General features: G+C 41.5%; 1 protein-coding gene across 3 annotated transcripts in view; it reads right to left on the reverse strand.

The window, feature by feature from the left end:
- Positions 1 to 20,104, reverse strand: part of cntn5 (contactin 5) — an 87,512-nt gene extending 67,408 nt beyond the window's left edge. For 2 of the 3 annotated variants that reach the window (XM_070970015.1, XM_070970013.1), the window contains exon 1: positions 19,746 to 20,104. The gene's annotated coding sequence lies outside the window, so the exon portion shown is untranslated. The remainder of the gene's footprint in view (positions 1 to 19,745) is intronic. The other variant, XM_070970014.1, reaches the window with a different exon arrangement.
- Between the last annotated feature and the right edge of the window lie 2,166 nt (positions 20,105 to 22,270).

A 22,270-nucleotide genomic window follows, 5' to 3' on the forward strand; every position in this document is an offset into this window, starting at 1 on the left:
CCCTTTTCACTGATGCACACAGACTGTTGTGCAGACTTGCAGACAACTGAAACTGGTCCAGGAGCAGAATCCTGTATATGACAGATGCTTACGTTCATGTCCGTGTTTCCCTGAAAGAGGAAACTCTCTTCCTCTCTGTTTACCTTTGTCTTTTCATGAAGAGGTCTACAAAACCAGCACAATAGCTTTTCACTAACTCATACCAAGCTGCAAATTTCCCAACTGTGAGCTACGTACAACTGGGAGCTGTGGAGCAGGACTCTGCCACACTTCTGTCCAGGCGATCCCAGCCCAGCCAGATGGTTATTAATGAGGTAGAGCGCAGGGTGCAAGAAGGTGCACTGACAGTTCTCAATGTGATGCCTTTACTTGGTCTCGTGGCTGTTTTCCACAGGGGGGGTTACACATGAACACAGACATAATTTGCTTGGCTGAGGTTCGACAAACCCAATCACCTGATAACATAAAGCGCAATTTCAGGACAATACAAGGCAGTGAGATTGTAATGTGCTCCTGCCTGTCTTGTAAAAAGTGTGCGCTTGTACTGTTGTCGAGTACATGTCCTGTATATGTTTGTCAGTGACTGTTTGTGGACTATTCAACAACTAGCCTGTTTCTCTGTTCATGCTTAAAGTACAAAGATGTCCAGCATCTAACCTTTTAATTCTTCAACAAAGGCATTAGAGCAAAGGTTGAGTAACAAAGGCAAGTGGACGCCATGATGACAAATGTAATACGCAGATATACTCAGATCATGATTGTAATTATCATTTTCACACCCCCTTGTCTCACCTTGTCAGCAATTCCAATTAGCATAGGCCACATCTTGTGCATCAAGATAAGAATAGCACTGTGCTGGAGTAATAAAATGATGAGAGCACAAACGCAATTCCCGCTCAGTGCAGCACTTGACAGCACGTGCGCGTGCACACACATGCACACACAAAGGCACAAACACACACAGTGTTAAGTTACAGCAAATACAGTAATTGGGTAGATAAGAAAGATCAAAGGAAATTCTATTTGTCATTTGCACAATTTGTTCCTCCATGAGATTTTTTGCTATATTGTTTATACTTAACACGCTTTATGTATTTAATAAAAATGACATTTATGTGAAATACATGCTGTTAGCTCTTGGTTCTTCTTCCACTTACCAAATGCAAGCGCTTATATCCACTGTGTACTTCGTGTGTATAACAATAAGGAGCGGTGGAGGAAGTGCTGGTTAAGGTGGTGACATTGATAGTCATGGCATAGTTCTGGTAGCAACAGAATCAGCACCAGTAACTAGATAAGTACTATCAGAAGCAAACATCGGCCGTCTCCTCAGTCATCATTTGAATATAACAATCCTAGAAAAATGTGTAACAGGCAGTGGCTGAATGACACTTCACTGCTCCCGATGATACTTATCTCTGCTGCGTGCGCTCATTGATTTGTGAATATTGTGACATGAACACTCAAAGACGTGTGTACAATACAGATATTCTGTGCAAGACAAGTCCCTATTAGCATTTGCTCTACTGTGCAAAATGAATATCAGACTGTTTTTGTGTAGATCTAATGCATTGTAATGCATTCTGGGACTGTGTAGCCAATTAGGCCTACAATATTGTACAATAAAGTAAACTGGCCTGTGTTGTAGATTAACACACATCACAAACAAACCGGACGCAGAAGTACCAAATGCACATTCAGCGGAGAGTCGCCCACAAAAGCTTCATTTCACAGTGACACTTGGATCTAGACAATACTCTCTTTCCCCGTCCATGCAAACACTTACTTCTGTCATCACGATCAAACAAGAGCTGGAGCCGATTTCCCCTTTAAGTTACTGCCAACTCCAGACCTGTCAGACTTTAACTCCTCCTCAAAGGCTGTACGAGCAGCAACATTTCAGGTTAAAGCACACAAAAGCTCTAAAGCATAAAAAATGTAAAAATGGTGAATGGTTAAGTAAAATTACAAGCCATCACTGCAGGTAAATATTTAGTTTTCATAAAAAAAACAGGATGTTTTGTGTGGGTGGGTGTTTATTGTTGCTATTTATCATGTTGTAGAAGACTTTAAATTTGTATGACCTTGAATAAAAGTGGCCTACATTAAACAACAAAAACACAGCCAAACTGTAAATTCTCTGTTTTACGTGTCCTCGGTTGAAGTATTTCTCAGAAAATTAAAATTGCATTACAACAAAATAAATCTATGTTAACATTTTCAAATGTGTAGTTAAAAAGGACAGCAGACATTGCTCAGATATTTGTGTATTTCAGCCTTTACAAGCTGCTACGCTCTGCAGGATGAGTCTCGTTCCACACACTGGAGGCGTTAATCCGAGTGCAGGGGGGTGAAGTTAAAACACGATAATACGGGGATTAATCTCACCACAGTTTCACTCCTTTGACCAAAACAAGCCCTTTGTTAATAGCACATCTTTTGTAGATTATCCTTTAGCTAAGTCATGTTAGAGCCACAGCACGCTCTTAAAAACAGCTAATAAGAGGGACCAGGTGCAGGAGGGGATAATGGCGAATGTTGGAGGAAGAGACTTTTGATGGGAATTTCACAGTTTTGAGCACCTGGACTTGCAGAGAAAATACAGATGAGGTAAACACTGTTAACTTCCACTGCGCATGATGAGCACTTCAACTCCATTTGTGGCGGTGGAACTACCGAGCGGTCACCAGTAAAACTTCACGTAGATACGAAGTAGCTGCGTGAGTATAAAGAAAACGACTTCTGCATGAGACTAAAAGAGGGTTAAAAATAGTAGACTGTTTTTCAGCTTCAAGGCCAATTGTGTATCATTTGTCCCACTATCAACCCCCTCAGTTGGTCAAGTTCCCACTCCTTCACTTGTCACTCATCTTGATGAGCTGTCTGCTTGGAAACGGCATGCAGCCTGAGGGTGAGGTAAACAGCATTTATAAAGCCATCAAAGGTGCCTTAAGAGGCAGGTGGCGAATGCAGCCCGCCCAGCCAATCTGTGAGAAATGTCAATGCTCACCTTGTTTTAGATCAGGTCCTGTCTGCTGCACATTCTGCTCTATTGTGTCTTTTAGATTTTCACCATTGTCCCCTAAGCTGAGGCCAATAGACTCCCTGAGTGTGTCCACATCAGAAACACGCTCCCAGACAATGAAATACAACCAAAAATCATTATGAAGCCCATTTCCAGCAAAAGGCAGGATTTTAAATTAATTTGTTGGAAAAGGCTAATATTTTAACTTTACGCTGCCAGTTTATAGATTTAGAAGACTTTCAGTGATTCTTGTCTTTTTCCATCATCTCAACATTCTGCTTACGTCTGACCAGGGCCAGTTTATCAATAAAATATCCCACAATCTCCATGTCAACTATGTTCATTATTTTTTCATTAAACCCGCAGCATTCTGACATCACGGCCCACAGCTATTAAAACACACCCAGGCCACTCAAAACTGCTTCGGGACCAGAGAGACCAGCAGAGTCCTGCAGCCATGCAAACCTCTGCTATGGAACATACGCTGAATTCTGAGAGCAAAATCTAAAGATTATTTCCAACAACCGCCTCCCAACGGGAATGACTTATTCAACGTTTAATGTCAAAGTAGTTTAGCGATGTGCAGTAAAAATGTGTAGCAAAAAGATGCACAATAGTGCATTCTTACATAAAGATCCGCTGGTTGATAAGACTGTCTGACCTCGTCTTCAAATCACCAATGAATGCTGAGTTTCTGCGCATAAAGAATATAATTAATATATGTATAATATCTATAATACTGTAAGTTAGAAACACTAAAACCCATCCAGGTATGTGCGAACGCCGTTCATTCCTGCTCAGTAAAGCATTAAACTAGTGATTTTAATCAAATTTTCTGGTGTGACGTAACGTAAGTTATGTGTTTAGTTTTCTATTTTCCACTGAAGTAACTGAGCCTGAGGAAGAACTGTAGAAGACCAGGGTTTAGCAAAACAGCTGTTTAACAAAGTTACTGCAAAGTTTCAACTTGAAATAATCAAAATGTAACGCGAGGCATCACGTTCACAAAGTTTTCTGCTTCCTGTGATACGGCTGGCATGTCTGGGGATGATAAATGCATCATCATAACTCACGAACACTTTCACGCATGCACAACATGCTGGCATGTGCAGTGCTGCACTGTCCCAGCGTCCGTCTGTGCATAAAGAATGAAATCTTTCCTATTTTCAACAAACCCACTGCAAATTTATTTCAAATACCAGATCTCACTGGTGATACTGTCTCAGAAAACAGAGCAGGACTAATTCTGTGTGAGTGTGTGTGAGACTCACACATCAACCAGGTGAAAACCTGCACTGTCACATGAAAGGCCCCTCTTTGCTAAGAAAAATAACACACACTCATTAAATTTGGGGGCCAAGTGCCACAAGCTTAAAATACCCTGCAAACTATGTTGGCATCATCAAAAAAGCACCTTTAAACGGAGATGATTAAATCCCCAAAATGACTTTTTACTTGACAGATATTTGCTGATCAATAAGCTGCAACCAGAAAAATGTTCATTACTGAGCACAGAAAGGGACAAATACCTGCACAACCTGTGCACATCTGTGTGCACTCCACAGCTTAACAATGCGAATATGAGCAGTCTCCTTGAGACACAGACAGTCAGACTGTGGTGATGATGTCAACTACAGACAGATCCTGAAGCGGCTTCATAGACAGTGAATAATGACACAACTCCTGGGACGCTACAGCAGCACCCATGGTGATTTTACTGGGACACTGGGACGTTTTCTGAATCACAGCTGAAAGCCCTACATTCAAGCAAAACTCATTTGGATGCAATATTTAAAATGAAAATCCTCTGAGCCCACAGCGTCATTCATTAATTCAGTCTCACTGGATCAGCTCCAAAAAGGTCACCTGGTGACATCATGATTCGAGTCTCACATTCATAGCTGAGAGAGGCAGCGTGTTTGCAGATACTGAATTTGCTATGGAAAATAATCTGAGCAGCATAATACGAGTTCTGCTTGGAGTGGAATTCCTCTTCCTAAATGTTATTAGATGCGTAAACTTATTCTTATAAATATAAGTGCTTATGAGTGGCATCAAACGGCCGCTTTCCAACAAACATTTACATCCTTTTGGTGTCCCTCACAGTCTGACATTGATCAGAATGACACACAGCAGTCAGTAACAGCATCCTGCGTCGTCTAACAAGGCCAACATGAATGCTCCTGATCAGCGCGATTGTCTCTGATGAGGTTTACACGCGTGCAATCTGTACACGGAACAATGGCGGCCATCAGCATTCCCATGTGAGATGACACCCACTCATCTGGAGCATTTTAGTTATGCACAAGAAGTCTGCACTGAGCGTGAGGACGGATCATGCAGCTTCAAGCCACATTCAGTCCAACTCCAGGGATGACGTGTATTAAAACAGGGTCGTTGATGGTTATCCAAATGGGTAATGAAAATCTAATTGGGGTAAACACTCTAAGGATCAGTGCTACGTCCTACAGCTTCAGTGAGGTGTTTGCAGTTGGTGTATTCATGTATCTGCTCACTGCTACTTCTGATGCTTAACCGTCCATTCAGCTGGAAAGTCAGCGTCAAGAAGTTTGTGTCAAATCTTCTAAATTCGGAGCGAAAGTGTAAGATGGATAATTGCTGCTGCTGCCTGCAAGACAGACAATTAACGTGGTTTTTAGGCAGCCTTGCAATCACTGCGAGAAAACCACCTAGCTTCAGCCTGGGAACATGTTACTCATACACCCTTAGACTATTTAGTGTGTATTAGAACAAATCCGCCACCATCTCCCACACAGATACAACTTTGTCCTGCCCACGCTTCACTGGTACACATCCACAGAGAATGGCTTGTGTAGATAAAAAATGTGATTGTCACACAATACACGAGGAATTCCTGGGGATAAGTGCATATTTCATAGCTCTGGCCTCATACCTGACATTCCACTGACTGCTACAGCTGAGGCGAACGACGTGCGAACGCTCAGAAACTCTTTCCTATTCATTATTTGAGCAGCGCATGCATCCCCGCGCCCTTCGTCACGAGCGACAGCCCAGAAGCTACTGACCCGATTTTGACAAATCTTGGCTGAGTGATGTGTCCTCTTCTTAAGAGCCAGCATTTCAAAAAATTACGATGATTTGCCTAAGGGCCCCCACAGCAAACATGTGAAATCATATCTCACGTCTTGTTTGGCATACCGTCAGATGCGAATCAGGAGAAATTTCCTCGCACTGACACGACCAATTGTTTTTTCCAGACTTTAAGAACAAAGCCTTGCCGTTATTGCTGGGTGACAGCATTTTTAGTCTTTTATCCCCTCCGTGTTGTATGTTAGAGGCACGTCACAGATTAAAGTCATGATCATTTAGCTTTTAGCGCCGCATTGTTCACGTTGATAAAAAGTGCAATGCCATTGTGCTTATTTGATCTGAGGGCTAATTGAATTCATGACATAAAAGACATGTAGCCTCTTAAAAAGGGACAATTAAGCCCCCATGATCACTGTTGACACCCACCTACTGCCTTCAACAGATTTTTTTTTTTTTAAAAAGGGGTATGATACACTGTGATTCAGTAGAGTAGACAAAGCCGTTCTCTACACTGTGATATCCTGACTTCAGCGAGTCTCTCAGCGAGCAATTACCTGCACGTTTTGTTCATCCTTTCTACCACCCTGCCTCAAGTCTCTTGCTGCCACTTTTCACCCCTCAATGGTTTTAATTGTCCTGATGACCTCAATCAAAAGACAATTACAAAAGGGAAGCGCAGCACAGGCAATTATTGTCTTCACCACGAGGCAGAGCACACCTGAATGGAGCTAGCACCTTTCACAGTGGTAAAATTACATGAGCAGCCGGCGATGGCCGTCGTGATGAAGAAGCGAGCATGTGCCTGAAATTCTTATGTGACCTTAGAGAAGAAACTGACACTTCAAAGCCGAAAAGTGAAGAAGGTGCTACGGTTTGAAGTGGCACACATACATGAAGTTTTGTGGGGGGATTCAGGGCAAGCGGAGATGAGCTGGAAAATAGGTTAAGAAGTAAAGAATAGAGACATTTCTTACTCTAATATCATTCTCCTTTTGAGCAACTGAAACTAATTTTCTCAGATTTTGGAAGTTGTCTAGAACTTTCCTCACAATCTGCCACTTATTCCATAAACCTAAATATATATCATCATGACGAGCACGGCCTGACATTGTTAGAAACCACCATTGTTTCAAGAATGAGTGACAGGATGCGCGCTGAGGCTGCTGACATGACGTCTGCTGTCATTCCTGGACTGAGGGAGGAATAAGCCACACAGGCGTTTGTCATCTCTGCAGCTGTTGGGGATCATGGAAAGGCCAAACTGTTATTTTGTGTATTTTTGAAGAGATGGCCAAATCCTTGACATGAAAAAACTCAAAATCAAGCAACAACCACATCCCTGCTGAGTCAGGCAAATTTCAAAATATCACCTTTAAATGTCACCTGTTTTGTCATACCTGTACTTTCACACACTCACCTCTGGAGACCACTGAAGTCAACCGGCCAAACACATCATATTCGAAAATATGAACAACTCTTCCCCTTCTCTTCCAAACACTGTGCTGCAGCGTTTCCTAAATAACTCGGATGTCAAGTCATTTCAATGTTGGACTCATTGCTGAAGCCATCGAGGGAATTAGACTGACCGGAGGTAGAGATGTTTGCCAGAGGAGCACACACCATCATGAAGCCTGTTAAAGGTTGAAAAGTGGCATAAAAATGATGAATCCAGCTGTGTCGCCATGGCTCATAAATCCAGGAGTGAGAACATGTTTTTCTTTTTCACATACTCTAAAAAAAAAAAAAAAATACTGTGCTTTATATACATGCATTTGAGCCTCCAGTGCATACACAGTGAACGTAGTGCATGTGAGGTGGCAGCAGTGGTAATAATACTAGAATTTAAAGCAATTAAACACCAAAGCAGAAAATAATACAATAAAGCTCAGACAGGTTTCAGTCAGTTTAACATTCTTTGTCGATTAACTTGGTCATCTATCCTGCACATCTTTATATCATAATGCTCTGGATGAGAAATGTGACGTTTAAATAAACAACTAAAAGGTCTTCATCTCGACTAAAAGTGCAGAACAAATAAAAACTTACAATCAATAAGCCTTTGATGAACAGCTTCTCTGGACTTGACTCTGGCTGAGTCACACCGCTGCACCCAACCCACTCCATGTGTTATCTCCTTTAAAACAAGCTCTAGATAACATCCCACCAAATATCACAGCTGGACATATGTTGAAGTGTTTGCTATGGTTTTTTTTTGTATTTTTTAATTTTGTGCAGGATGTTCAGAAACTGTGGACACACATCAGTTCACTTGTAAAACTGACAGTGCTGTTCCCTCGAAGAGAAATCATCTTGAGTCAAATCTAAATAATATGTGCTGTGCTCTCTGCAGGCTGGTGGCTCCACTAACTGCACAGCACCAGCTTGTACCCCAGTTCTACGTATGTTCTCTCCTGTCCGACTTGTTACTGCATCACATTCAGGAATAAACACAAATTTACCAAAACCAATGAAGCTGATGAGGTCAAACATTAAATATATTGTCTTTGTGCTGTTTTCAGTTGAGATAAGTCAAGAAGGATCAGCAAATGATCACATTTGATCTGTTTTATACAGAATCTCAGCTGCTGTGGAATCGAGGTTGAATGAAGCCTGCGCACAAAATCATCAGTCTATCTGGTGCATGTAAATATTTTGGTGAGTACGAGGCCAAAAATAAAAAATAAAATAAGCAGCAGCAGCAGCAGCAGCAGCAGCTCAGTACTCGGGCAGTGGGATAAATAATAAAGGCTCTGAGGATCCCCAGTGTTTTAAACAGCACTCCCACAAGGATGCTTACATTCACACCACATCACCGATTCAACCTGGAGCAAAATAAACAGTGTGAAGGTCTGCAGGTTTGCTGTTCGTAGCACTACTGACTAACTCCTGTCTGCTATAAAACCAGGGTCAGCATTTTTTCTAGATTTCTATTACATGATATATCACCCTGGCATGTCTAAATCTGAGTTTGACAACCAATGAGTTTTGAAAAAATAAAACAAAGCTCACAAACACAACACATCCTGTGAGCAACGTGCTGCTGAACTGCAGAAAACAGTTGTAAGAAAGCAGGTGTGTGCAGAAACTAGTGGCTGCTGGAGTTAATGGCCGACCCACTGTGATGTTTGTGCTCCTAATAGAAACTACGACATTAACATTCGTGCACCTGTTTCAAAGTAAAAGCTGGTGTTCATTCCTTGCTCCACGTGTGCTATTTGTTCTTCTCGACATCAGGAGCTGCATGCGGTTCTGTGTTCTAATGAATTAACACTGCGCCAGCTCCTGCTGATGTTTAACTCACACAATGTCGCCCAAGGATTCCCATCTAAACTGTGGCAGCTCACCCGTCTCATAAGAAACACCTAAGAAACATCAGAGAGCACACGTTGCCCTGAATGCTTCAATTAACCAACTCAGCTGTTTGGTTACAGCCAATCAAGAGGCAGCACACTCACACAACAGAAGGCTAAGAAGAACAACACCATGTCATGTTGAATTTCAAGCTCAATTATTTATGTATTCATTCATAATAAGCATGTCAGCTGGTCTCGAGAACACAACACAATGTCTGACCGTTGATGATCATCGATGAACCAGAGGCATCGACTCGGTGTGCTGAGCTCCTAGTCCTTCGTAAAGTGGACTAGACCTCCTGTAAGGGTTCTGTTAATTTTCAGATGATCAAATGCAGCCTGATGTGAGTTACATTTTGCAGTTAATTGCTGTAATTAAAACACTCTCTCTCGTCACAAATGAAGCACATTTAGGTTGTGACACCTAAAACTGCCAAAGGGCACAATCCCTAAAAGCACTGTGTCCTTTCAGGGTCTCTGACAGGGTCTTCCCTTGGAGAGTACATCTGAAAGAATGAATTCGTTGTGACTTTAAAACAATGACAAAGCATTGCTCTGCTACAGGCAGCGGCTGGCACACACTAAATAACCCATCAACCCAGAAACACCCCTCAGTAACATCCGTCTGCATTGACTCAGCTCTGCTTTCTGGACAAAGACGACTCCTTTGAACTGAGGAGGCTCTTCAGTAACGTATGAATACGTAACGCATCAAATAGATTCACATACAGAATATTTGGTCACACTTTATATTAAAGTACATCTATTCACCATTGCTTATTAACATGCACATTAGTAGGACACTGGCTCTTTAATGGTCATTATAAAACACTTATTAACACCTCATTCTTGGGATTAGGGGGTTAGGGTTATGAAAATCATAATTCACTCCCTCATTATAAATAAGCAGTAATTAGGAGGTTACTGAGGGAAAGCCCTGAATGGATGGCCTAGCAGCTGTAGAATATGGTCATGCAAAATAAGGCTTTATAATTATCAATCGATCCGATATGCTAATAAGCATGAAAATACAGGTTAACGGCAAATATTTAATATAAAGTGTTACTGAATATTTCATTTACGTCAGAACACAGTTTGGCTATTTCAGGCTGCTACACACACACACACACACACACACACACACACACACACACACACACACACACACACACACACACACACACACACCAGTACGGAGCACCTGAAGCCAAACGGCTGAATTCGTCTCTCCTCACAGTAAAAGCCAAAACGCAGGTTCCGTGTGTCAAACAATCGCGCTTTAAACGAGCTCTGCTGGAACTGGGATTTAATGAGTGTGTGATTTGGCACATGAGGGGACCGTCTCAAGGCTCACTGTTGGATCTGTACAGCTCAGGTCAGCGCGGCTCAAACACCCACTTGTGCATGAATGTTACACCGTTCACGACAGAAACAACTGGCTTCTTAAGATGAATTCATCTGGATCCAGACAACTGAGCTCAGGCAGCAGCGATGTTTTATTCTGTAGCGCTGCATGTGTAACGGCGCTGCTGCTGCAGCACTAACTGGATGTATTCAGATGAATAGAAAACAGCAGCAAACAAAATGATGTTACACAGAATAACATAATGGAAGATGGACTATCTGTGGTGCATAACTCGATGATAGCGTCTCATCTTTAAAAAAAAAAACAACACAGCTATCAGTGCCTTTGCGCCCAGGGTTAGAATAAGAAATGAAATCTAAACTTATCACATGGCAGCACTGTCAGCCATTCACTGGAGCCACATAAAATTCAAGCTCTATCTGCTGAAATTACAGGTTCTCACAGCTTTTCTCTGCCCAGCGTTACAGAAGCTGACAAATATATCAGAATATGACGTGTTCACCTCTGAATCGTTGGCGTATCCTCATGTTATATATTCCCTCTTCTTATCAATCCATTAAACAACGGAAGCAGAGGCACAAACTGAAACATCCCCTCATGACGTACACGGACTTTTAAAAGCCCTTTCAAAAGTCTCGCTTTGTTGACGCGATCTCTGTGAATTAGTCGAGATGCTTTTAATCCTGATTAAAATCTGTGTTTTGAATTATGTTGATATCAGACTGAGTGCAGACAATTAAGGCAAGAAGCACAGAAGCACACCGAGTGGCAGGTTGGGGAGAGGACAGCGAGTGTTGGACGTGGGGTGAAGGAAAGGTCGCGTCTAACATCGCCATAATGTGACCTGATTTCTCCTGCTCAAATCAAGGGGCACAAGTTGCTATGACAACTATTGTATGGACCATCGAGTTTAAGGTGGTAGTAAAGGTGCTTTGGAAAACCTGCAATCTCCTTTCATCCCCTAAAAATTGCTTTCATAGAAGCAGGCTTGTGACAGAAATAGGCGTTTTTAACATGTGGTCACTTTTTAAGAGTCACAAAAAAAAAATGGAGCTCACTGGAATAAAGTTATGAGTTTGTGTGTCACAGTGCAGCTCTGTCCTGTCCCATGGCACATGTGTGGCAATGATATATAGATCTCATTAATTTTATTTGAATGTGATGTGGTGATCGAGTGTCTTGTCTCCTCTGTGGAGGATGCAGTGAGGCTGGTTAGCATTAGCAAAGGAACTGGGGATTTCCATTTTATATGATTTCTTTAATCTATGATCTTTAATAGTCATAAATAAACAGGTGGCGCTAACAGTCCAAAACATACTGCAATACGTCAGCAAAGGAAGTGAAGAAGAAGACTACGAGCTGGTACACAAGGACGGATGAGACAAGTTACAGGTAGCAAGAATTAAAAGAGCAAATACACGTTAAAAAGCATACAAAATAAAATTAGCTATATACATTATATACAAAAGAATATAAAAACTAATATTGCCTTGTGTCAGTTTCACAGAACTAAACTAAACAGAACAGAACAGAACTAAAAGGTGGTGAGACAAACTGGATACAGCAGCTTCATGTGTGTCTGTTCCAGACCACCACTCTTTGTTTTGTGCTGTTTTAAGCAGCTGATTGATTGCTGTTGTCAAAGTTGTTGACCTGTTTGAAGCTGATTATCGAATTCAGCTTGATAATACATCTGTATTGAAAAGTGAGTGTTTTGAAAACAAGCTATGGCCTAAATGGTTTCTGTTATTTCAATATTTCAATTTACACATCTGCTAACAATAATGTTCTGTCATCGCTTGCTGTCACATTTCTCATTAATCTCCCTTTATGTCAGCTATTTCACTTATTGATCGACTGGACGGCTGGAAAATGAGACAATTCAGTAACCCCTCACCTGCTGCTCAGAGGTTGCTTAGCTTATCTTTTTATTAAGAGCTAATCATTTTGGGAGGTGTTACAAGGAAGGCTGAAGTTTGACTTGTGAATTAAAATGTCAAGCATGTGAATAAATTACTGCACATATTGAAATAAAAGCAGAGCTAGCATGACATGCAAAACAAAAACACTGAATTTCTGAGTAACACTAAAACCTCACAAACAACATTTTTTAAATTTAATTTGTAATATTATATTCTTCTTTTTTTTTCAGGAACACCTGCTAAAGGCCAGACACCTCTGGCAAAAACATCATTTTTTCATGCACTGCTCAGTTTTCTTTCAGACTAGTGGAAAGAAAATGAACGCAATGCACATTTAGTGTTTATTGTAGCTCAGATTTCTGTCTTGGAAGTGTATGCAAATGAGCGCGTATTTAATAAGACAATGCATCATTTGCATATTTAAACAAACAATTTCAGAAAACTTGCATAAATAGAATAAACTCATGAAATAATTGTCTTAATGTACGTAATCAGCTGGGGAAGTTTGGTGGTGATATGTACTGTATCAGCTGAAATATTTACTCCTCTCACCTGAAGTGTCTTCAGAGCAGCCTTGATTCTGCCCACGCCAGCTGACAGCTGATATCAACAAATTGCGTAAAACCAAACATCAGCATTCACCACTCAGTAGCTTTGAATAAGAGCTTCAAAGAGCAGCTTTCTGTCCTTTAGTTCCTGCAACATGCATCAGTGCCTCCGTCTTATCCCAATGCCTAATGAAGCTTCATATCATCCTAACGTCTAGAGGACATTTTACCGGCATTAAGTCGTACATTTGTTAAAGCATGCATTCTGTATACTGATGTATTCCTGGAGAATAAGAAATGCAGATTTCTGGTTAATATTCCCAGTTCACATTAAAGTCGGTCATTTACTTTATGTGCTGTTAATATCAGATCAAGATTTTCAGCAGAAAGTCGCTGAACGTCGTCATTATCCATTCATGAGTGCTGTTATGTCACAGCAGAACAGAAGGACACTGAGGAAAATAAAACAAAATCTACCTCACTTGGGTAAAATAAACAGAGTGTTTACGATGGACAGGGACGCACTGGCTGAGTGCAGCTCAGCCCAGCAGCCCTGATAGCTGTGTTCTGACAGATACCTCCGTACACATTTCATCTCTCGGGAGAAAGGAGGCATGAGAGTGGAACGCAGCAACTCATCATGATTCTGCAGGATGCATGACTTAGTACTGTAAGAAAGGTGACCCTATAACACTCTTCCTCCTCATAGCATTGCTGCCTTCTTTCCAGAAATGCTGGAGACGTCACAGCGCATCCTCACCATGAGCTAGTGGACACTCAGAAGGCCTTAACTAAAAACACGTCGGCCGAACAGCACTGTGACCTCAGGGGTTATTTTATGGATTCATAAACTGAGCTCTGAAGGACCTGGCGTTAGCTTCTGAACGGCATGTATGGCGCATAAATTTAAAAAAAGCCTTGAAAAGCATTTTAACAGCCACAAAATGTTTCTCAGGAAGCTTCCACACTGACATAAGAAAGGAACATGCAGCACAAAGGATGATGAAAATGAAAATCCCAATAAAAAAGTATCAATGATGCAACAGATCCAATTAATTATTGAAAAGATCGTTTGGAAGGATATTGCATGTTATTTGTTTCAGGACATGCTTTTACAGGAAAATGAGAGGCAGCTCTGCCTTTATGAGCTGACAAACAGGACTGTTAATCAACAGGGCCTGAAGACACTTTCATTAGGGTTAAAGATCAAAATGCAAAAAGGTAATTCCACATAATTAGGTACAACAATAAATGTTACATGAAAATTCATCGGCCTCTTGAGGTGCCGTTGATTTCTGCCGACACTGTCGATGCTCTTCTGTTTCTTTGGAGGTTATTAAGATAACACAGAAATAGAGGAAGACCTGTCTGAGGTAATAAGAAACATAAATAAATGTAGAGTACAGAAGAGACCATGAGGACTGAGATGCTCTCTTACAATACAGCACTGAAAAAGTCAGATTTTTGAATGGACTGATCGTAGACGAGGAGACAAGAACATACTGCTGCCACAAGTTCAGCCAAAGTTTATGCGAGAACCTCACATAACTTCCCCTTTTTATCCCATTTAACGTCGGCCACACACAACATTGTTTGCTACAATGCTAAAATAATGAAATCATCCCAGGAGACGAATCGTATTTTCACTCCTATTCACACATCTTATTTTCTGACTTTCTTGAACCTGAAGGTCAAAAGCACGTCAGTAATTTAAGCTAATCTTTCATTTTGTGCTATCAGCATGATGCAGATATAGCCTTAGACCCTGTATTTGGCTGCATTTGACTCCCCAGAAACCACATAGCCCATTTTTACACCTTCATCTCACTAATCTGTCTAGAGCATGAGATTGTTAGACGTTTGGAAGATAAAAAATCAAAGAGTGTTGTGCTTCATCATGGCCCTGGAAGATAAGGCCCTTTACTGTCACATAAAATCAGGAGCTGCCTACTGGAAAACACTCCATCCTCAGGCTATTCCCCACCATCACCATCATCACCACTCTCTCCATACCATCTCCACAATACTTGATGTTCACTTCACTGACAAACTCTTTCCAAAGACAAATCAAACCTACTCCACTACCACTTATTCCAACACGAGTAATGTGATGAAAGGAGAAATCCTCTGAGTAAAGTGTGATGCTGCAGATTTTAATACTACAGGCAAAAGGTTTGCTTTGTTGCCACAATAACTGAATCTTAATGAATAGAGGCCACACAGATAAATCACTGGTGTGTTTTCGCTTCCCTTGTTTTAAATACGACTCACAAACACACCGTCTCATTCCATACATGCAATTATAACATTAACAGCAATTAATTTGACATTCTCACAAACAGCCATTGGGTATCCGCAGGTGACTTGCTCAAAGTTAACACAACGAGCACACCACAAACACAAACAGATAAGCGGGCTGCATAATTAACAGGCCTGGGGCTGCGGCACACATTTGATAACCAAAACAAGTTACTTCAGCCATTCAGATCAGCCGCTAACCACCAGAGGAATAGCTAGCTGCAGAAATCAGGAGAGAAAGGCCAATCACAGACGCTGACACGTCGCTCGTGTTAATGGTGTGATTGCTTAACACCGGATTGGGCCATTGGACAAATATATCGGCTGTAGGGCGATTTTTGTCATTTTATTTTGCCTCAGAAGAACAAATGAGGGCTTCTGCACAGACTGCTCAGCTAGCTAACCCAGACGCAGCAACCACGACTTACTCGCTCAATCAAGAGTTGGTGATAGAGCAACAGAAAGACTAACCAAGATGGTTTCAGTGAGCTCCATCAAGTTTGAATGAAGCGATGAGCTAACAAGGTCATTTCAGCTCATCTTAGCTCAGTGAAAGAGAGAAATTCAGAAGGCGTAAAGCTGCATTTTTCTGTTTCATATTTTTCTTTTCTGTTTGTTTATTGCATTAATGAACGAATGGAGGTGAATCTCCCAGCTGAAACCCGAGCTAAACATATGTCCACATTTGTCATAGCGCAAGGATGTATTGTACAATCTGCCGGCTGCATCACAAGAGACAGATCAGAGCCGAACACATGAATCTGTCCTCTGTAAGACGGATGCAACGCTGCAATCAGATTAACAGTGCTTATTCTGTAGTTCACACATGCCTTAGTATGACAACATCAACATGCTTTAAGATTGTCTGCTTGACTCATTGAACATCAAATCCAAGTCATTCACGGCAGTGACAAGTGGAGGAGGGTGCTGAAAGTCGGTCTTTCTCACGCAGATGCTTCCGAGCAATTATAGAAATTAAGTTGTCAGATGAGTCCTGAGGGACGTTTCTCTTCCAGGCTCTGCAAGACCAGTGGGCCTCCCATACAAACAAAGTGCTAGATAGGAAGGCAGCCAAGGAGGACTTTGCCACTGTCAAGAACACCAACTGTTCTGATCTAAAATAATTTCTTTAATCTAACAAATGCACGTCATCTCATATCTGAGCAGGATGCGACTTATATTCTTAGTCACTGCTACGGTTTACTTGGATTCTGTGGACAGTGGAAAACATGTTGTTTACAGATTTCAGGATGCCCAGCATTACACACACACACACACACACACACACACACACACACACACACACACACACACACACACACACACACACACACACACACACACACTGTCACTGTAGAGGAAGAAACACACACTGCTCTGTAGACTGACTCTATACGCTTTCTACAGCCTGCACAGTGTGATACCGCATCACTGTCTTTAAACATCTTTGCTTGCATTATATAAACAACAGGGACAAGCTGAGTATGAAGTGTGATCTGCAAGACATTTTGTCTATTTTCACTTTATTAGTCTCTGATTTGTCAGTGAGAACAGGGCTCCCTTGGGTGCCATTGTCTCGGTGAGACAGTTGCTATCCCCGGCCTCTATCGTTTGTCGCTGCTGGTATGCATTGTGTCTCGAGGGCTAGCCTTCACCAGAGTTGTCACTTTCAATTAGCTATACCCTAAATACATGTCTGTTGGTCCATGTCAATAACCATTTCATTTAAGAGGATGGGACAGCTGCAACTTGAAGACATATTCCATTTCCATCAAGGTTAACCAATCTGCACATTTGCATTCCATCTCACACCTGCCTCAAGTAGGTTCACAAACATCTGAAAGCATGCATTGCAAGCAAATAGCTGATTTACATCCGATAAGGATAGGGATAACCTCTAATTTGTGCCAAGTCAAACAGGCACAGCTGTTCATCGCCTCCATCCATTCCCCTGATATGCAGGTGACGCTCCCTTTGATTAGGACTGCGTCTGGCCACGTTGGCCATGCATCCCTTTGTGAGATGAACCATTTTCAGATGATCTCAGGAAATTAAACTAAGTGCTGGAGTGGCCTGATGACAATCGTTCAAGCACATTAGATCTCATGAAATATACAGTATATCTAGATTAACATTATGGCAAATTATGGCCCATTTGAACTCACAAGCATGACTTCAAGTTAGACTTCCATCATTAAGTCTTAATGGATGCTGTATAACGCGAGCAGGAAGCGATGGCGGCATTAGACTCTGACGTGGGTTACATGATTTTCGCACTGATTTACAGTCAAAGATCACAGAGTTATTGCTGTGAATTTAAGGCGTCATTTAGTATTTTTTTACGCATATGAAAAGCACCCTTGCGTCAAACAGCCAAAGCATTTACTAGTCGGTAAAATAACCTGAAAAAAGTAAAGACAGCAGTTTGCGTAAGACAACAAAAAGCTGAAGAATTTCGCTGAATGGGCCGGAATTTCTTTACATGGTGGCAAAATTGAATATTGATTGCGTCCATGTTGCAAACGATATAACACGACCACAGCGCAGTACATGTTCTCAACTCACAATCCATCAAAGAATGTGAATGAAATTGTGCTCCAAGCAAAAAGAGAGTGAGTGGGCTGCTTTCTTCTGTGCATATCCCACTCTCACTTACCCACACACACACACACACACACACACACACACACACACACACACACACACACACACACACACACATCATATAGTATGTAAGTCAACTCTGGGGTCAGCACTGCCACATGTGTCACAAGGAAATTTTGAGCCTCACAGAATAGCACGGAAACAAATTTCCTCCACAGAGAAAATTATCATATTTTTTCTTTATTGTCAACTTTTTCCTTTTTCTTGTGAAAGCCTCCGAGCCACATGTTGGACCTGCACATCTGTCATTTGATGTTTCTACCAGCAGCGTTTCCAAAGTGCCGCTACACTTGAACAGAATTTGTGTCAAATTCTGGAGTGGCTCAAGCAATCAAAATCCAGTATTTTTAGAAAGGGAAACTGGTCCAAATGTTCATGCTTTAAACCTTAAGGAGTGTTGAATATTGTTGAGACATACTAAAGCAGGTTAAATTAGAAACTGGCCTTAAAATAGCGTGATGTTTCTCAGTGTGTGTGAACGGACCTGCATTAAAGATGAGGAAAAGACAAAGCAGCAGCAGGGGGATTTACTGACAGCAGACACACTTCAAGAGGTTGTATTTTCCTTTTCTATCTGCCACCGCTTTGCAATCATTGACAAGAAAGTCACACAAACTTCAAGAAAAAAAAAATGGCTATCATACTCCTAATTGAATAATAGCTCCATAATGCCTCTTCCTCCAAACACAGCCCTGAAAAAGACAGATCAATAGGATCAAACAGGAGTCTGAGTGCCTTCAAGCCACAATGCACACCCTGACTGTCACCAGCAGTCAGATGACAGCATTATACCAAACATTCAACCGCGGCGAAGCCACAAAATTAGACTTTGGGAAATTTGCATATCTCTGATTAGATAATTCCTGTGGGTCTACTTATGTGGTAAGTGGTGTGTTAAGCCTCCTGCTCTGCTAACCTAAAGATGCACTCCCCCAAAAAACAAGAAGGACCTGCCTTTGCCTTTGCATGAGAGCTCCTTTCTTCCACAACATACCTCCACGGGTCCCTGTGAGCTCCTTCCAAAAGCAGCAACACCTCAAAAACACTTCACTGTTAATGCATTTCAAAGAATCTCTGCTGTCACTGTGGAACACCTTTAATTTGAGCTCAGACCTGGAGAGATTATTTCAACTTCCTCAAGGCGTTAAGAAACAGCAGAGGTGTTTCATTTCACTTTGTGTGGTGTGTTTGTGCATCTTCATCACCTCCACACGCCTCATTTGGTGTCCATTCACTGTTCAGGAAAAGGCAGAAGTTACTGTGGCAGCATGAGCAGAAATAACCCACACTGAGGAGGAAGAGGTTAGAAACTTATGGAGCTAAATGACACCATCCCAAACTATCCAGCTGCTGTGAGGGGCTTTCATCCACACTGTGATCAGCAGCTGTCAGCAGAACTTGTCTGTTTGAACAACCTGCGTTCACTCAATCAGCTGCACAATAAGCTGCAGCCAACGCGAGCAAAAAACAAACGCTTCAGAGAAACTGTTTACTCACGGAAATACAAAAAAAAAAAAAAGTCGTCCCTCGTCTCACTTTTTCTCTCCTCTCCCAGATGATAGCGCTTGAGCACGCAGCAATATTACGAACACCAAGTCCAGGTCCTCGCCTGTGCCGCTCTATCTGCTTCGCCGGCGTAAACAGTACATCCTCAAGTGAAACAATTTGCAGGAAATACAGGATTTCTTCCAGCTCTTTCCCCTCGAGCGCCAAACCTTGCCCTCCACTTCAGGGAGCTTCGTGCCGGCGCTGTGCGTCGCGGTGGTCGGGGGTCTGCTCTGCTCTCTGCTCGGTCGGGCTCCGCCGCTGCAGCCGGCTGAGGCTCTCTCTGCAGCGCAGCATCCCGTCTCACTGGTGCTGAGAGAGAGAGAGAGAGAGAGAGAGAGAGAGAGAGAGAGAGAGAGAGAGAGAGAGAGAGAGAGAGAGAGAGAGAGGAAAGGTGGCCCTCAGTTAGTTTCAAGGAGTGGCATCACAGCAATGTCTGCCACTTCCAGATATCCTGGTTCAAATCTGCTCGCTTGTTTATTTGCACCCTTCTTGAGAATGGGAAATGTTAAAGTTGGTTCAGTGAGAGTGAAAAACAGCAGATGCCTCTGTTTTTGCAGGGTGGCATGAGTTCATTTCATCCATTTCAAATCATCCACTAACTGTGCAGACATTGAGGCTGATGGGTCTTTCTTAATAAAATAAAATTTTGACACGTTTGGTTAGCAAAGCGGGAGACATGCGCAGCTAAATTTATTGATGACTTTATGTCTCATGCAGATTTTTTTAAATATTATTTACACTGATTAGACATTTTTCATTTGAAAATCTTCATTGGAAAAAGTCCAAAGCTTTTATATCTGATTTAAAATAATGTTGATGTTGAGAACAAAAATATTTATTTTGAGCGTATTCACCTTGTAGTGCAGTTGTTTTTATTCACGACGACCAGAAGAGGGCAGTGATGCTCAAGCTTCTGCAGCACAGACTATATAAAATACCAGACAGGCTATTACTGGTAGACTAGCATGCTAGCTAGGCTAATGTTACTACTCTCATGTACATGAGTGTCGGAGCATTGTTTGATAACAAACAGTGTAAATTTTTAACATTGACACTCTTTACATCAGCTTTACAATTAACTTTACAGAATATTATTAATAAGTATTAATATCATTATTATTTATTCCGAAGGAAGGGGCAATCTGGATGCTAACATGCTAATATTACCGAAATTTCTGTTAGTTTGTCTTTGACAATTTCAGTTTGGTCACTTTGTCTTGTAAGTATGAATTTAATTTAATATTGTATTTCCTCACTGTTACCATGAGGGCAGTAAACACTGATTTCTAAAAACAATCAGGTCAAGTGTCATCTAATATAAAGGACAAAGGGAGACGCATGCTAACTTTTTGGAAGACTAGCCACTAGTGTAATGGCTGCTATCAGTCCTTTCAAAATAAAAGTCTCCAATTTGACAGAGGTGTAGTTATGCAATGTGTATTCAACATACACTTTTTGTTTTGTATTTTCTCGCTAAAGTTTTTGTTTCCAGCTCATGTTGTTTTGTTGGCTGACACCGGCTCCATCCATGCAGGGTATTGGAGGATAGCATCTTTGATTGGAGATACATGAGCCAAAACTTCTCCAATCATCATGTCTTGGTTTCCTGTTAATGAATCTTTACAGTTTAGCTGCTGACTAGAAACTGGCTGTTAGCCTGAGGGTGATAGATGGGGGTTTAATGCCTTGCCCAGGTTTTTTTTTACAGGACACGTGTGTATTGACAGTCCCAGCTGACTGTAGATCCATGCAGGCTTCACTAATCAATATGCCACTTTACTACCTCAGTGGACTTCAAAGTCCGATTGGGAGGATCTTTTGATGGAAAGGACTTTTGTTTGAAGCCTGAGATGATTTCTTAAGTTTTTTCTTTGTTTTTCCAGTTATAGCCTACATGTTGAATTATTTGTTTTAAAGCAGCTCTCTTGGGGGTCCTACGCTCTTTCAACCCTGTCTCCATTTAGAAAACCGAGCAACAACGAGTGAAAGTTACAGATATAAAAACAGGGGAATATAAAAGTGAAGCAGCACATTCTGACAAACGCAGAAAAATCATCTTCAGTATTTAAATTTGTTGGATTACTTGCGTGTCCTGTAAAAATGACATTTTACAGAGTTATTATAAAGAAAATATGAAGCTGTCGCCCCATATTTTATGATTGTTTTTTTTTTTTTATTAACGGTGCGTTCAACAGAAGAAATTAAAAAGTATGTGTGTGTGTGGGTCATGCTGCTCTGCCCTCTTAACACAACATTAATGGTGCTAGACTAGACTGGAGAGTATAGATTAGCTCCTTCTGTCTCACATATCCGTTACATAGCTCATATTGCCACCCTCTGCTGTGAGTGTTTGACTGACAATATGGAGCTAACAGCCTATCTCTACCCCCCATCATTAATTAAACAGTACCCATGAGTGAGTGCTCTTCCTATTGCACAATTGATCCATTCCAGTGCTTGTAGCTCTTATCAGC

This window comes from Chaetodon trifascialis, chromosome 9 (genome assembly GCF_039877785.1).
Source record: "Chaetodon trifascialis isolate fChaTrf1 chromosome 9, fChaTrf1.hap1, whole genome shotgun sequence".
In the NCBI taxonomy this organism is placed as follows: Eukaryota; Metazoa; Chordata; class Actinopteri; order Chaetodontiformes; family Chaetodontidae; genus Chaetodon; species Chaetodon trifascialis.